General features: G+C 39.7%; 1 pseudogene; it reads left to right on the top strand.

Annotated features, from left to right (window-relative positions):
- Positions 1 to 5974: 5974 nt before the first annotated feature.
- Positions 5975 to 13091, top strand: LOC127198746 (non-histone chromosomal protein HMG-17-like; annotated as a pseudogene).
- The last annotated feature ends 413 nt before the right edge of the window (positions 13092 to 13504 follow it).

The following is a 13504-nucleotide window of genomic DNA, read 5'->3' as shown; positions in this document are numbered from 1 at the left end:
TCCTTCCTTTCTTCCTCCATCCCAAGCCCCTTTTCTTTGACAGGGTCTTACATAGCCCAGGCTGGCTTTGAACTTGCCATTTAGCTGAGGGTGACCTTGAACTTCTGGTATTTCAGTCTTTACCTTCCTAGTGTTGGGATTACAAATGAATGTATTTCTTTAAATAATCACTTGTGCTAAAGGAGCTTGTTGAATGCATACACCTCTCAATGACCATCTGTCCCTACTATGAATGGAGAGCAGTGAGAAGTCCTTCGGGAATAAATAGAAAACTTGTTTATATACAGAAGGCAGGCTGCAATTTTACTAGGTTGATAAAATATATCTTAGTAAAATTGATACTATACTATACATAAGCAATTTTCTCTCCTGCAACCCTAAAGCCTTCCTAGCCTGTGACTCAGTTTCCTATGCCAAGAGGTTGTTGCCCTAGTAGTCACAGTAGTTAAAGGAAGGAAATGCTTGCTCACCTTTGCTGTGTTTAGAAAAACCACTCCACATCAAAGAAGTGACTCACTCTGCCCCCTTGCCAGCTCCGAGCTTGCTTCCCACCTCCCACCACCTTTTGCTGGCTATGCCACTGTTTGGCTTGAGGGGCCTCCACCAGCAAGTCTGGGTTTGCGGTGTCTGGCATGCTCGCCTCCCAGAATGATGAGGCTTCCTGAGGTGGGATGTTTTGCAGGTTGGAACCTGAAGGTGGCCACTGCTCCACCTGACCTCTGGTTCAAGTTATATGATTCAAACATCAGGAAGCTGGGCTCATAGTTTGCCCTTAAACAGCATAAAAGGAAACGGAATGAGTTTGTGTCACTGTTCCTCTTATAAGTAAACACAAACTGCTTATGAGTAAAGCCGAAAGGGTGTGAATGTCTGCTTTCACTGGTTTTGGATAAACACATTGCTGCTGGGAATTCCACAAGCCATCAGATTGTAGTGCACCCAGCAAGTGCCAGCAGGGTATGGCATGGGTGGTGGGTGCTCAGAAAGTATTTGCACCTGAGGAATATGTTTTTTTTTCCTGCATGGAAACCTACGTAAAGAAATAATTTCACTTTAGTGTTTCTTTTTTAAAAAAGGATCCATATATTTTTTTAATAAAAGCCCATCACCAGTTTCAAAAATTAGGTGAAGTATAGATGTGAAAAATCGAGGGCTTTGGACTTATTAGAAACACGGGGAACTCATATTTTAATCAACTCGATGTAGCTTGGTGCTGATGGATCCTGGGGTCAGATTGCCTGTTTTAGAATCTCTTACCAGCAACGTGACTGTTCAAACTGGGCTTCTCTAATCTCCTATTTGTCCACTAAAATAGAGCTAATAGCAAGCATTCCTGAAGCTTTATATAATTTCTAAGTAAGACAATACAAATAATGTTCTAAATGCAGGTTATTTTCTAATTGGGCAAAGAGAGAGTAGCCCACGCTGCCTATGCTGCCCAGAGGTACTGCAGAGCGGGTTAAGTGACGGTAAGGAAGGCACCCCCCAGGGTGCTGGGTGAGAATTCTCTAACTTCCTCTCGGCCATCAGTGCCCTCCTTTCCCTGCCTTTGGTACAGTCCCTTGACTATTTGCACGCAGGGTTTTACAGACCAGCACTCAGCATGCTTGCAGCACACGGTTACTTCTAGTAATGCTCGGAACTACCGCTTGCTTATGCTTGGCTGCAGAATTGTAACAAAACTGTGCACTTTACTTGAAACGTGCACTTTACTTAGCCATTTAGAGCTCTCACTGGTGACTTAGTAAACTTTGGGATGTTCTCACTGCTGCTAAATGCTAAAAGCACATCCGTCTAAGACTGTATTGGCAGTAGAATGATCTGGTCACGTTAGAGCGGTACGCCTCGGGTGCGCTTGGTCTTTTCTTCCAGACAGCCTGGAATCTTTTTCGCTTGCCATGCTGATTAATAATGCTGGGGAATTTGGAGACGAGGCGGTGTGAATGGGTTTATGTGTTATCCAGATTACCTCATGATTAGTCATAGTTAACTGGAGGATTTCCAGCCATTTTTTCTTGATCTTGGCTTCCTGAGGGATTTGACGTGCCATCTGCTATCAAAGCCCATTTGGAAAGGGCATACTTGAGCACTGGTTCACCAAAGAAAGATTAAATGGGAACCATTAGTAGGAAGATGGTATGAAATAGACGGAAGTCCTCCAGAAAGATAAATCCAGTTTCAACACCTAGTCTGTGGTTGTAGGATTCTGAGAACAGCCCCAGAGACCTCAGACCTATCTACAAAATAAACAGCACCAGTCACACTACTCTACAGACAAACTTCTTGGCAGCAATGATAGCTGCTGGTTATACTGTTTTCTTTTTCAATTTTTTACCAAGGGTAAATATTCAGAGAGATTATGTGAGTTTTCCTTGGATGTCTTTATCTGACAAACTAGTATTAGAGACAATGGTAAAACAGTGCTTTGTAAGAAAGCAAAGAGTCCCCATGGTTATTCAGAGAAAAGCTGTTGGAATCCAATAAACACTTAAGACTGTCCCAAATACAGTGATTTAAAAAATGAGAACAGAAGAGAAAAGCATTGCTTACATCACAGCAAGGATTCACATTACACTTCACTTTACTTTTGTTTGTTTGTGCTTGAGGTTGTGTGTGTGTGTGTGTGTGTGTGTGTGTGTGTGAGAGAGAGAGAGAGAGAGAGAGAGAGAGAGAGAGAGAGAGAGAGAGAGAGAGAGAGATCAAGGCTTTTTATTTCAGTGTAAACTTATTTTGTTCTTAAGGAAGGATTAATTTACAGAGGGGAAAAGACTTAAAGTTTCATCTTATTTCTAATATTTTACTAAAAATTTCAGGGATATTGGATAAAACAAAAAAGAGAAATGAAGCTACAATACCTTATTATCATAGTTGGACACATTTACACCGGTTCCTGACGATTACAAGGCTTAGAATATTGCCTGTGCTAGAACTTACTAGTTCAATCTGTCTTTCAAAACTCTGGCTAATGGATCATTTTTTTTTTAAAGTTTGGGTTTTTTGTTTTGTTTTGTTTTGTTTTTGTATTGATATTGAAAACTCATTTTATTCAGAGGTAAGCTGTTTTAATTAAAAGTCCAATGCGGGGATTGGCTGTGTCAAGACAGGCAAGGAAAGAAAAGGGTTAACTGGTTACCTGGACAGCCTGGCCAGGGAAGGTAGCTGACATAGCTCTATAGCTCAGCCTTTCACATTTTGCGGTCAGTTTTATTTGCCAGCCCTGCCTGGGTAATTACATCAGATTTCCACACCCTTGGCTGTGGACGAAGAGAAGGTTTTTTAGCTCATGCAAGAAGGTTAAGGAGGCCTGACTTGCATAATTGGTGCTCTGTCTTGAAAACATCTATCCATGAGTGCTTAGGTGGCTAATATGCCTGGACTTGCCTGCTGGAGTTGCGAATGCTGGTTAACATTCACCATCCGTGACCATGGCATCTCATGAGACTGTAGAAACACATATCCGCCTGAAGTGCCTCTTCTCTCTCCCTCCCCATGTTTAAAATCTCCTCTAGGTGATTTTCATAAAATCATATAACACTGGGCACCACTGATGGTTCTACTATTACTCGCCTTTACTGATATTTATAAAATATATTTAGTTGTTTGATTAAAAATTTTTTATTTTAAATAAAACCCAGATTACTCACTTTAGATACCTTCTAAAAGGTGTATTCAAAGTTATGGATCTGATGTGTTGATTGTTTTTCCGTGGTAACAGACCAAATGTGTACATGTACCTACTCAGATCATGTAAGTTAACTTCAGGAAAATGTTCTTGATTAGTCTTCAATTGAAAAAACTGAGGTGCAGCAAAGGGTACCAAGTTTTCTACAGGCAGATAGAGTTAATGGCTGAAACCAATGTTTAGACTCTTAAATCCAAGTCTCTCTCACTAACTACAACTGATTTAAGTTGGCATTTATTTGGAAAGATTACAATGAATATTCACCTAATAAAATATTATAGAAAAACCATCAATTGTAAAGCCACCAAAATGGCCCATCTTCCTATTTAGGTGTCCTTTAATTATTCTGAAATGTCTAGTGGAACACAGATGATTCAAGAGAATGTTCCTCGAGGAAAGTGTTCATACAGGACTTCACAAAGACTTCCCAAAGCCATGGATCTGTGGGAAATGCATTCCTATTGAGAATGCCATCTTGCTACTGTAAAAAGAAAGTCATTCGGCTGGAGAGATGCCTCAGCAGTTAAAAGCACTGGCTGCTCTCGCAGAGGACCCGAGTTCAATTCCCAGAACCCACAAGGCAGCTCACAACTGGCTGTAATCCAGCTTCAACTGATTTGACACCCCCCCACACATGTGTGTAGGCAAATCACCAATGCACATAAATCATTAAAAATAAAAAGTCATTCTTCCCGTGGTCTTGGAGTTTGTTAGGCGTTTGTTCCCTAGAGTGAGGCAGCAGCAGTGATACTGCATGCATGGATGAGTGGGTATTGTGAAACTGCTGCTGAGGTTGTGTAAGTGGGAGAATTTCACGTCTGGGGCCAGTTCTTTGCTTGTCACACAAATGAAGGTACGCCGAGCAAAGTTGGGCTGCTAGATCTTCAAAAATACTCTTTTGTGTGATAGGTGAACATGTAATTTGGGACACAAAAATGGTGCAAAGGTCCAAGAGTTGTGTCACAGCTATAATAAAATACTTCTGTTTGCATCTACAAAGGGATGTTTCTAGCACTTATCTCAATTAAAAAGTCAAATAAAACTAGGATTAACTGCTATGCTCGTAGATCCCTGCCTCGTTCGGTCACCATCAGAGAAGCTTCCTCCTGCAGCAGATGGGCACAAAAACAGAGACCCACAGCCAGACATTACATAGGACATGAGAGACCTTGAAACATTCAGCCCTAAGTGGGATATCTGTATTAAACCCTTCCCTCAGAGCTCAGGGAACCCCATGGGAGAGGAGGCAGAAAGATTGTAAGAGCCAGAGGGGATGGAGGACAATTTAATAATAAAAATTATAAAGTACTTCATGGTAAATATTTTTAACACTGAGAAACTATTGGAAAAATTTAAAACTAAATTTATATCTTTGCTGTAGAAAAGTTTAAATAGGGTCTCCAACTTGGTCATTTAAAAGTAAAACAATATCATGTAAATATATTTATATCAAACTAGCATAAAATCTACTAAGAAAGGAAAATGAGCTAAAAACAATAAGAGGAAGATATGACATTCCAATTTCTATTGAAAATCTCATTTCTCAATTTCTGTTTTTAGGATTATTGACTAGGGAATCAAATAACTTTGTTATCTAAATTTCACGGCAGGAATTTAAAATTGTGGCATAATTTTATTGAAGAAGAGTAATATTAAAATAATCTACATTTTCACTATGAAAACAACTACCTAGGTAGTGAACTTGTTAGTTATATTTTAGCCATTCCACAGTGGCTCATATACTTCAAGCCATCATGTTGAACATAAGAAAAAATACAATGTTACCAGAATAAGTAAAACAGTTTGAAAATCAATGAAATAACTTGGAGAAGCATAATCTATAATATTTATGTCTTGATTATGATATCAGATGACTCAAGTGGCTACAGAAAACTTATCATTCCTTTGGGGTGTGCACAAACAGAAAGTAGGAAGGCCATTTCTTTCAGGTCTGAGGGCAGTTTCCCAGATGGAAACTTTGACCTGGTATCACTTTCCTTGAAATAAATCCAGTAGCTATCTGCGGAGCACACTGCTCTCGGCAGGGCTGCCAGGATCCTCCCGACGACTGTCAGGTAGTCAGGTGATGAGCCTAGACGTCCTGTCATCTTTCTGCTTGTTTCTAACATGTGCTAGAAACAAGGCTAAGCTAGGAAAAGGCTATGCTAGTGTTAATCATCCCCAGACCTTGAGAGTGGAACTTCTGTACTTACCAGATAAAGGAAGGAGTTGTTTCTTATAAAAACTAGAAAAGCTTAAGGCAAACAGACTAGAAATAATTTGAATGAAAACATGAACTTAAAAGGTATGTAAAGTAACTGTGGTTTTTAAAGTCATGTATCATTATATTGTTATTAAAAGTTTGAAGTTTAGCTTGGTATTTAAGTTCAGGCCGAAGTTGTCCTTTAAAAGAGATAACTCAAAAACCTATCCTTTCCCTCTGATAATGTGCAGGACACTTTTATCCTGAGTACAATGTAAATTATTTATTATTTACTAAGAAATATTGTTTTATAGCATCAAAAGTTTGTGATTGAAAGACATGAAGTTTATTTTTTCTTTCATTTTTTAGTAGAAAAGATTTTAAAAAGCAGAAAGACAAAATTTTCCCAAGTACTTAAAAATAATTGAACTTTAAAAAATTGTAAATGTGTAAAACTGCTTGCAGTGTTTTATTTAATGCAATAAAAGCATCTCAGCCCTATTGTGGAGTAAAATTACTTAGACCTCTACTTTAGCACATATAAAATATAAATTCTATCCTGTTCTATCAAGTCTTGACTGTACCCAAAAGTGGTTAATCTTCCTTTTCTTTCTCATCAGCATTTCATTTTCATTTTGAAACAACCAGAGCAAACACTGATTAAATCTTGAACACGTAGCTATTTAAACTTAGAACTCTTCTACAGAGCTGACAATCTGGAAATTATTCAGTATTGATGCACTCCTTCGTAACATCTTTTTATCCTCCATAATCACAACTCTGCCTGCTGCCACTCATATTTCGCTGCTGGAATGTCTCAGAGAAGCCACGGAAACCATAATCATCAGATGAAAAATAATAGGGAAATTACTTCCATTTAGAAAAACCCACTTCTGTGCTAGACCTGCAAGAACGTATTATAAATATTATATTGCTAGGAAAGCCAGATATCCAAGGAACTCTTCCAAGTAATTAGGAAAATCTACACAAATTGCTTTGGAAAACTGAAGCACATTTTCAACTACAGTCAATAATTTAAAAAGGCAGGCCAATGAGATGGCTCAGTTTGTAAAGTATGAGGACCAGAGTTCCTGCCTACGCACACAGACACACACACACAGACACACACACAGACACACACACAGACACACATACAGACACACACACAGACACACACACAGACATACACACACACAGACACACACACAGACACACACAGACACACACACACACACATAGACACACACAGACACACACACACATAGACACACACACAGACACACACACAGACACACATACAGACACACACACAGACACACACACACACAGACACACACACACACACACATAGACACACACAGACACACACACACATACACACACACACACACACACAGACACACACACAGACACACACACACAGACACACACACACAGACACACACACAGACAGACAGACACACACACACAGACACACACACAGACACACACACAGACACACACACACAGACACACACACAGACAGACACACACACACTAGTGACTCTGTAAAAGCCAAGGACCCCATTGTTTTCTTTATATTAATTGCCTAAATGAATAAAAACACTAAAACTGAATTCAACATTTTCAATGGGGTCACAAAGATGAAATATTTCAAGACTTGTTCCTGCCCATTTTAAAGGGATTTGTATCAAAGAATAAAACCTGACAGAAAACATGGGTGACTAGGACGATAAATTTGAGACACATGGGTGGGTACCTGATGGTATTCAGGTCATCGCTTAGGAGAGAGGAAGAGGTGAGCTATGCCTTTGTGATAAAATCATGCAGCAATTGGTGCTGTTTGATGTGACGGTGTGTTTAACTTGGTGTATTTATCTGTGATATTTACAGCAACTTTGTTCCAAGTTGATTAAGGTTTAATCATAAGTGACTAAGCGAGCAGGCATGAAAGAAAGAATAAGTCATAACTATTACTCACTTATGCATATTCTTCCAATATGGAGGGATTTAGATGCGCGTGCACTCTATGACTAATTTGATGCGACTTTTGCTATGAAAGTCAGATAAGTTAACTTGAGGTGAGATAAAGAAATAGAAAATACAGAGAATGTTAAGTTCTCTGCTAAGTTTTCATACAAATCAATAGACCTGTGCTTCCCAATAAATCACGGAGTACTGACCTCTCTGTGTACAGACGCCTGCCAGGACCTTAGTGAGATTTTAGCTGTGCAGTACTTTTTCTGAGATTTTAAAACCCTTGTCCCAGGTAAGGAAGTCCAGAGACATGGGCACGTAACTGCCCCTTCCTCCACACCCTCCTAGAACAAAAGCTCTCAGCGCCTTGTGAGCATGTGGGATCCTCTTTCCTTCTGCGGGTTTAGGCAAGTCTTGTCTCACCCCATGGCTTGGCAGGCGGTGGGGCCGGAGAACTGAACAATTTAAGCTCTTATACCTCACAGTGGAATGCTGTCTTCGAGGATGACTGAGCGTTAGGTGAATCATTTGGAGGTTTTAAAGATGTAAATAATTTACCTAAATACTGTTTAAATATCATCAATGACAAGTCATAGTACTTAACCTACTTATAGCCAGGAAAAAAAGAAAACAATATTTCATTTTTAGATTCTGATGTTTCATGTTAGGTGTCAAGCAAATTTTTAGCTAAATATTACCAACTATATAGTATGTTTTCTTGTTCTATTTCAAATTTAATAACTGAAAGTTACCGCAAATTATTTTCTGGGGACATCATATGAGAATACTTTCCTGTCACAGTTAGGAGAACAGCATTATGAGTTTTCTGTCACATCTATTGATTGTACAAACTGTTGTAGACACAAACTCACAAATAATGGAAACAGAAATGTACTCTTTTGCAAAATAATAAAATATAAACGGTAAGTCCTTATGAGTTACACAAATAACTTATAAAGGCAATAGTCACTTTGCAATTTAAATAGAAAATAAAAAAACCCCAGAAAACCCAATTGAGGGGTTGGCAGCAGTTTTTCTTTCCTCCCTTTTTTCTGCCCAACCCATTTCTTTTCTTGCTATCTTCAGATTTAAAGCCCGCATCCTCCTTTTCTTTGCCCATGTAGATGGACAAGACATTATAATTATTATATTGGTTCTTCATATATTAGAAATATGAATAAAATAAGTATTATTACGGTAGTGAGTAAAATGTCCACGCAGGGATTTTCTTAAGCACAGTTTGCCTCACAAGTCTGGTTAAGTTTACATCTAACTCTGTATTTAGAAGCAGCCTTGAGTGTGGAATTTTCCTGAGAAGTTACTGTTGTTGACCACCCATCACTGCAGAGGAATGTTCTGACTGGTTTACTTCTGCTGCTCTTGTTCTGTCTTCACACCCAGAGATTGCACATGAGTATTCTGACTACACTTTAATGCTTTTATTAAAGTACAGAGCACTGCACTAAGAGTGGCACAGAAAGTGCAGACAAGCACTTCCTAATGATCAGACTCCATCAATTAGTCAAGAAAAAAAACCACGTCAAATTGGAAGCTGGGCGGTGTTTTTATCCAAAGGTATCAATAATTGATATGCTTTTTATTGCACTGTATAATTTTACTTCATTTAAAATAACTCCTGCTTTCGATGTGTGGATGGAATTAATACTCGGCTTTCATACTAAATATTGTGTAATTCATATAGTTTATATATTCTGAGGGAGAGTATCTTCCTAGGAAGTTCATCTTAGACATCTGTTCTTACACATTTAGAAGATGGTGTTGAATTAATAGACTAATGCGTTATAAGGTTAGTGACACTAACTTCATAATTAGATCCCAGTGGTCGGCATGTCTTCATCTATGTAAATTCAGAGTGTAAAATTGGACAGCAAGGTGACATGAGAAACCATCTAGTCAATGCCTTCCTTACAGATGAACACTCTGAAGCTCCAGGAGCCAGAAGGTGTGGGTTTGCAATGGTGTGAATTTTGGTGTGAATGAGAACCAGGTGTGATTTCTGGTTCCTGGCTGTGTAAGCCTGGACAAGTTCCTTGAACTTTCTGAGCTCAGGTGCTTTCCTTCCTGAAATGGATACAATTATCTAAAAATCCCACAGCTGATTTAATGAAAATTAGTACTGAATATTGCATAGAAGACACCCCGTTCTTTGTTGCTTTGCCTTTTCAAGGTTAAATCCATTCGGGACAGAAATCCCCCTTAGTGTCTGAACAGAACGGTCTTCTACTTTGCCTATTTCTTTTTTTTCTTTTTTTATTATTAATTTATTCAAATTACATCCCAGATGTTAGCCCATCCCTTGTATCCTCCCATTCCTCCCTCCCTCCCGCTTCCCCCCCATTACCCTCCCCTATGTCTGGGACTGAGGGGGACCTCCTCCCCCTGTATATGCTCATAGGGTATTGAGTCTCTTCTTGGTGACCTATTATCCTTCCTCTGAGTGCCACCAGGCGTCCCCATCCAAGGGACATGGTCAAATATGGGGCACCAGAGTTTGTGTGAAAGTTAGATCTCCTTCTCCATTTAATGGTGGAGAATGTCCTGTCCATCAGCTAGTCTGGGTAGGGGTTCAAAGTTTACTGCCTATATTTTCCTTGGCTGGTGCCATAGTTTGAGGAGGACCCCAGGACCTAGACCTGCCTGTAGTTTTCCAGGACCCTTTGGATCCTTCTATTTCCTCATACTCCCAGGCTTCTCACACCTAAAGTCTCAATAGGATGTCCTCCCCTCTGACCCATTTTCCTGGTAGGTAAAGTTTTTCATAGGGACGTACCCCTTGGACTAGTGTCTCGATATAAGTGAGTAGATACCATTTAACTCTTTTTGCTTCTGGATGAACTCACTCATTATGATAATTTCTAGTTCAATCTAATTACTCCCTTCACGATAGCCACAAGCAATATAAAATATCTAGGAATAACCCTAACCAAGCAAGTGAAGGACCTATTTAAAAAAAAACTTTAAATCTCTGAAGAAAGAGATTGAAAATGACATCAGAAAATGGTGGGATCTACCTTGTTCGTGGATCAGGAGAATTAACATAGTAAAAATGGCCATCTTACCAAAACCAATTACTTATTCAATGCAATCCCTATCAACATACCTACAAAATATTTTGAATATATTGAATGAACAATTCTCAACTTCATATGGAGAAACAAAAAGCCCAGAATAGCAAAAACAATCCTATACAATAAGAGATCCTCAGGAGGAATCTCCATACCTGATCTCAAGCTGTACTATAGAGCAACAGTAATTAAAACAGCATGGTACTGGCACAGCAATAGGCTAGTGGATCAATGGAATCGAATTGAAGACCCAGAGATGAATCCACACACATTTGCTCACTTGATTTTTGACAAAGAAGCCAAATCCATTCAATGGAAAAACGACAGCATCTTCAACAAATGGTGCTGGTCTAACTGGAGGTCTACATGTAGAAAAATGCAATTAGACCCCTATTTGTCACCATGTACCAAACTCAAGTCCAAGTGGATTAAAGACCTCAACCTAAAAACCAGAGACATTAATCCAGTTAGAGGAAAAAGTGGGGAAGAGTCTGGAACACATAGGCACAGGAGACAACTTCCTGAACAGAACACCAACAGCCCAGGCCTTAACGTCAACAATTAATAAATGGGACCTCATGAGGCTGAGAAGCTTCTGTAAGGCAGGAGAGACTGTCAAGAGAACAAAGCTACAGCCTACAGACTGGGAAAAGATCTTCACCAACCCTTCATCTGACAAAGGTTTAATATCCAAAATATATAAAGAACTCAAGAAATTAAACACCACCAAACCAAATAACCCAATAGAGAAATGGAGCTCAGATTTAAACAGAGAATTCTCAACAAAGGAATATCAAATGGCTGAGAAACACTTAAAGAAATGCTCAACCTCCTTAGTCATCAGAGAAATGCAAATCAAAACGACACTGAGATTCCATCTTACACCCATCAGAATGGCTAAGATCAATAACTCAACTGACACCACATGCTGGCCGGGATGTGGAGAAAGAGGAACACTCCTTCATTGCTGGTGGGAATGCAAACTAGTACAACCACTTTGGAAAGCTATCTGGCGCTTTCTCAGAAAAATGGGAATAGGGCTTCCTCAAGACCCAGCTATCCCACTCCTTGGAATATACCCAGAAGATGCACTACCACACAACAGGGGCATATGCTCAACCATGTTCATAGCTGCCTTATTCATAATAGCCAGAACATGGAAACTTTGCCTATTCCTAACACAGTTTGCTGTTGGGTCACCAAAGGAAGCTTCAGCCCCTGGCATTGAAATCTCTCCCCCTGGCTCATTTATAAACTTTGTCAATAAGTGAGATGCCTTTACCCAAAGCCTCTTAGATTTGTCCCAGTTAAGGAAGAATGTGTATAAATTATTTCCACGCTATCAGGGGCTCAAGCTGAGAAAATGACCCTGAACTAAGGCTAGACCTGATTGGATCACCTGGAATAGTTTATTGAAAGATTTTTGTCTTTCAATAGGAAGCTACTTCATATTAAGTAGCTTTATTTTCGTTGTTACTTTCTCTTGAACACTTCAAAGGTTTGTTAACCCACTAGCCTCATGGTAACCTTCATTGGCATCTCAACCCAAATGAACACTTTCTATCAGTGAGGCAGTGCAGTCATGATCACAGCATCTGCCGCATCCTTGGTGAAACTTTTACCTTATCTTTCATTTGGATTCTTTGTCGCAGGAAACCAAGTCCTGGACTGTTACAAGTTTATGCTCATTGTTCATTAACTGTCGAGCTTTCACTGGTGTTTAACAGGGATGTGAATGACAAGTTTGCCCATGAAGAGCTCAGTGATAGAGAGTCCTCAACTCCAATACTGCCTAGAACCCCAGCTTTAGAAGTCTCTCTGGGAGAGAAGCAGTGAGAGTGACCCCCCCCCCACCCCCGATGGATCAAGCCCACCTCCATGCCCAAAAGAAAGGGGTGCTAAAGGAGATAACGCCACGGTGACGGACAAGCCACAGAGAAGATCTGCAAGGTGGTCTGCTAAACCTGCTTCTCCAAAGCCACAGCCCAAGCCTAAGAAGGCCCCTACAAAGAAGGGAGAGAGGGTACTCAAAGGGAAGAAGGGGAGGGTTGATGCCTGTAAGGATGCAAATAATCCTGAGGAAAATGGAGACCTCAGAACAGACCCTGCATAGAAAGCCGAAGGTGCTGGAGATGCCAAGTGACTTGTGTGCATTTTTGATAACTGTGTAGTTCTGGTGACTGTACAGTTTGAAATACTATTTTTTTAAGAACGGCACTTTAAAAAAGAGATTTATTATGTGTATGTATGTATGTATGTATGTATGTATGTATGTATGTATGTAGTGTTCTGCCTGCATGTACACCTTCACACCAGAAGAGGACACCAGATCTCATTATAGATGGTTGTGAGCTACCATGTGGTTGCTGGGAATTGAACTCAGGATCTTTGGAAGAGCAGACAGTGCTCTTAACCTCTGAGCCATCTCTCCAGCCCCTGAAATACTATTTTTTAATCAAGTTTTATAGAAGCAGAATTTTGTTTTACTTTTTATTTAACCTATGATGTTAGCACACAGAACACTTCATTGTTATTGGGGGGGGGGGAATAGGGGGA

The sequence above is a fragment of the Acomys russatus genome, chromosome 2, assembly GCF_903995435.1.
Source record: "Acomys russatus chromosome 2, mAcoRus1.1, whole genome shotgun sequence".
NCBI classification, from domain to species: domain Eukaryota; kingdom Metazoa; phylum Chordata; class Mammalia; order Rodentia; family Muridae; genus Acomys; species Acomys russatus.
This window is presented reverse-complemented; position numbering and strand designations above follow the sequence as displayed.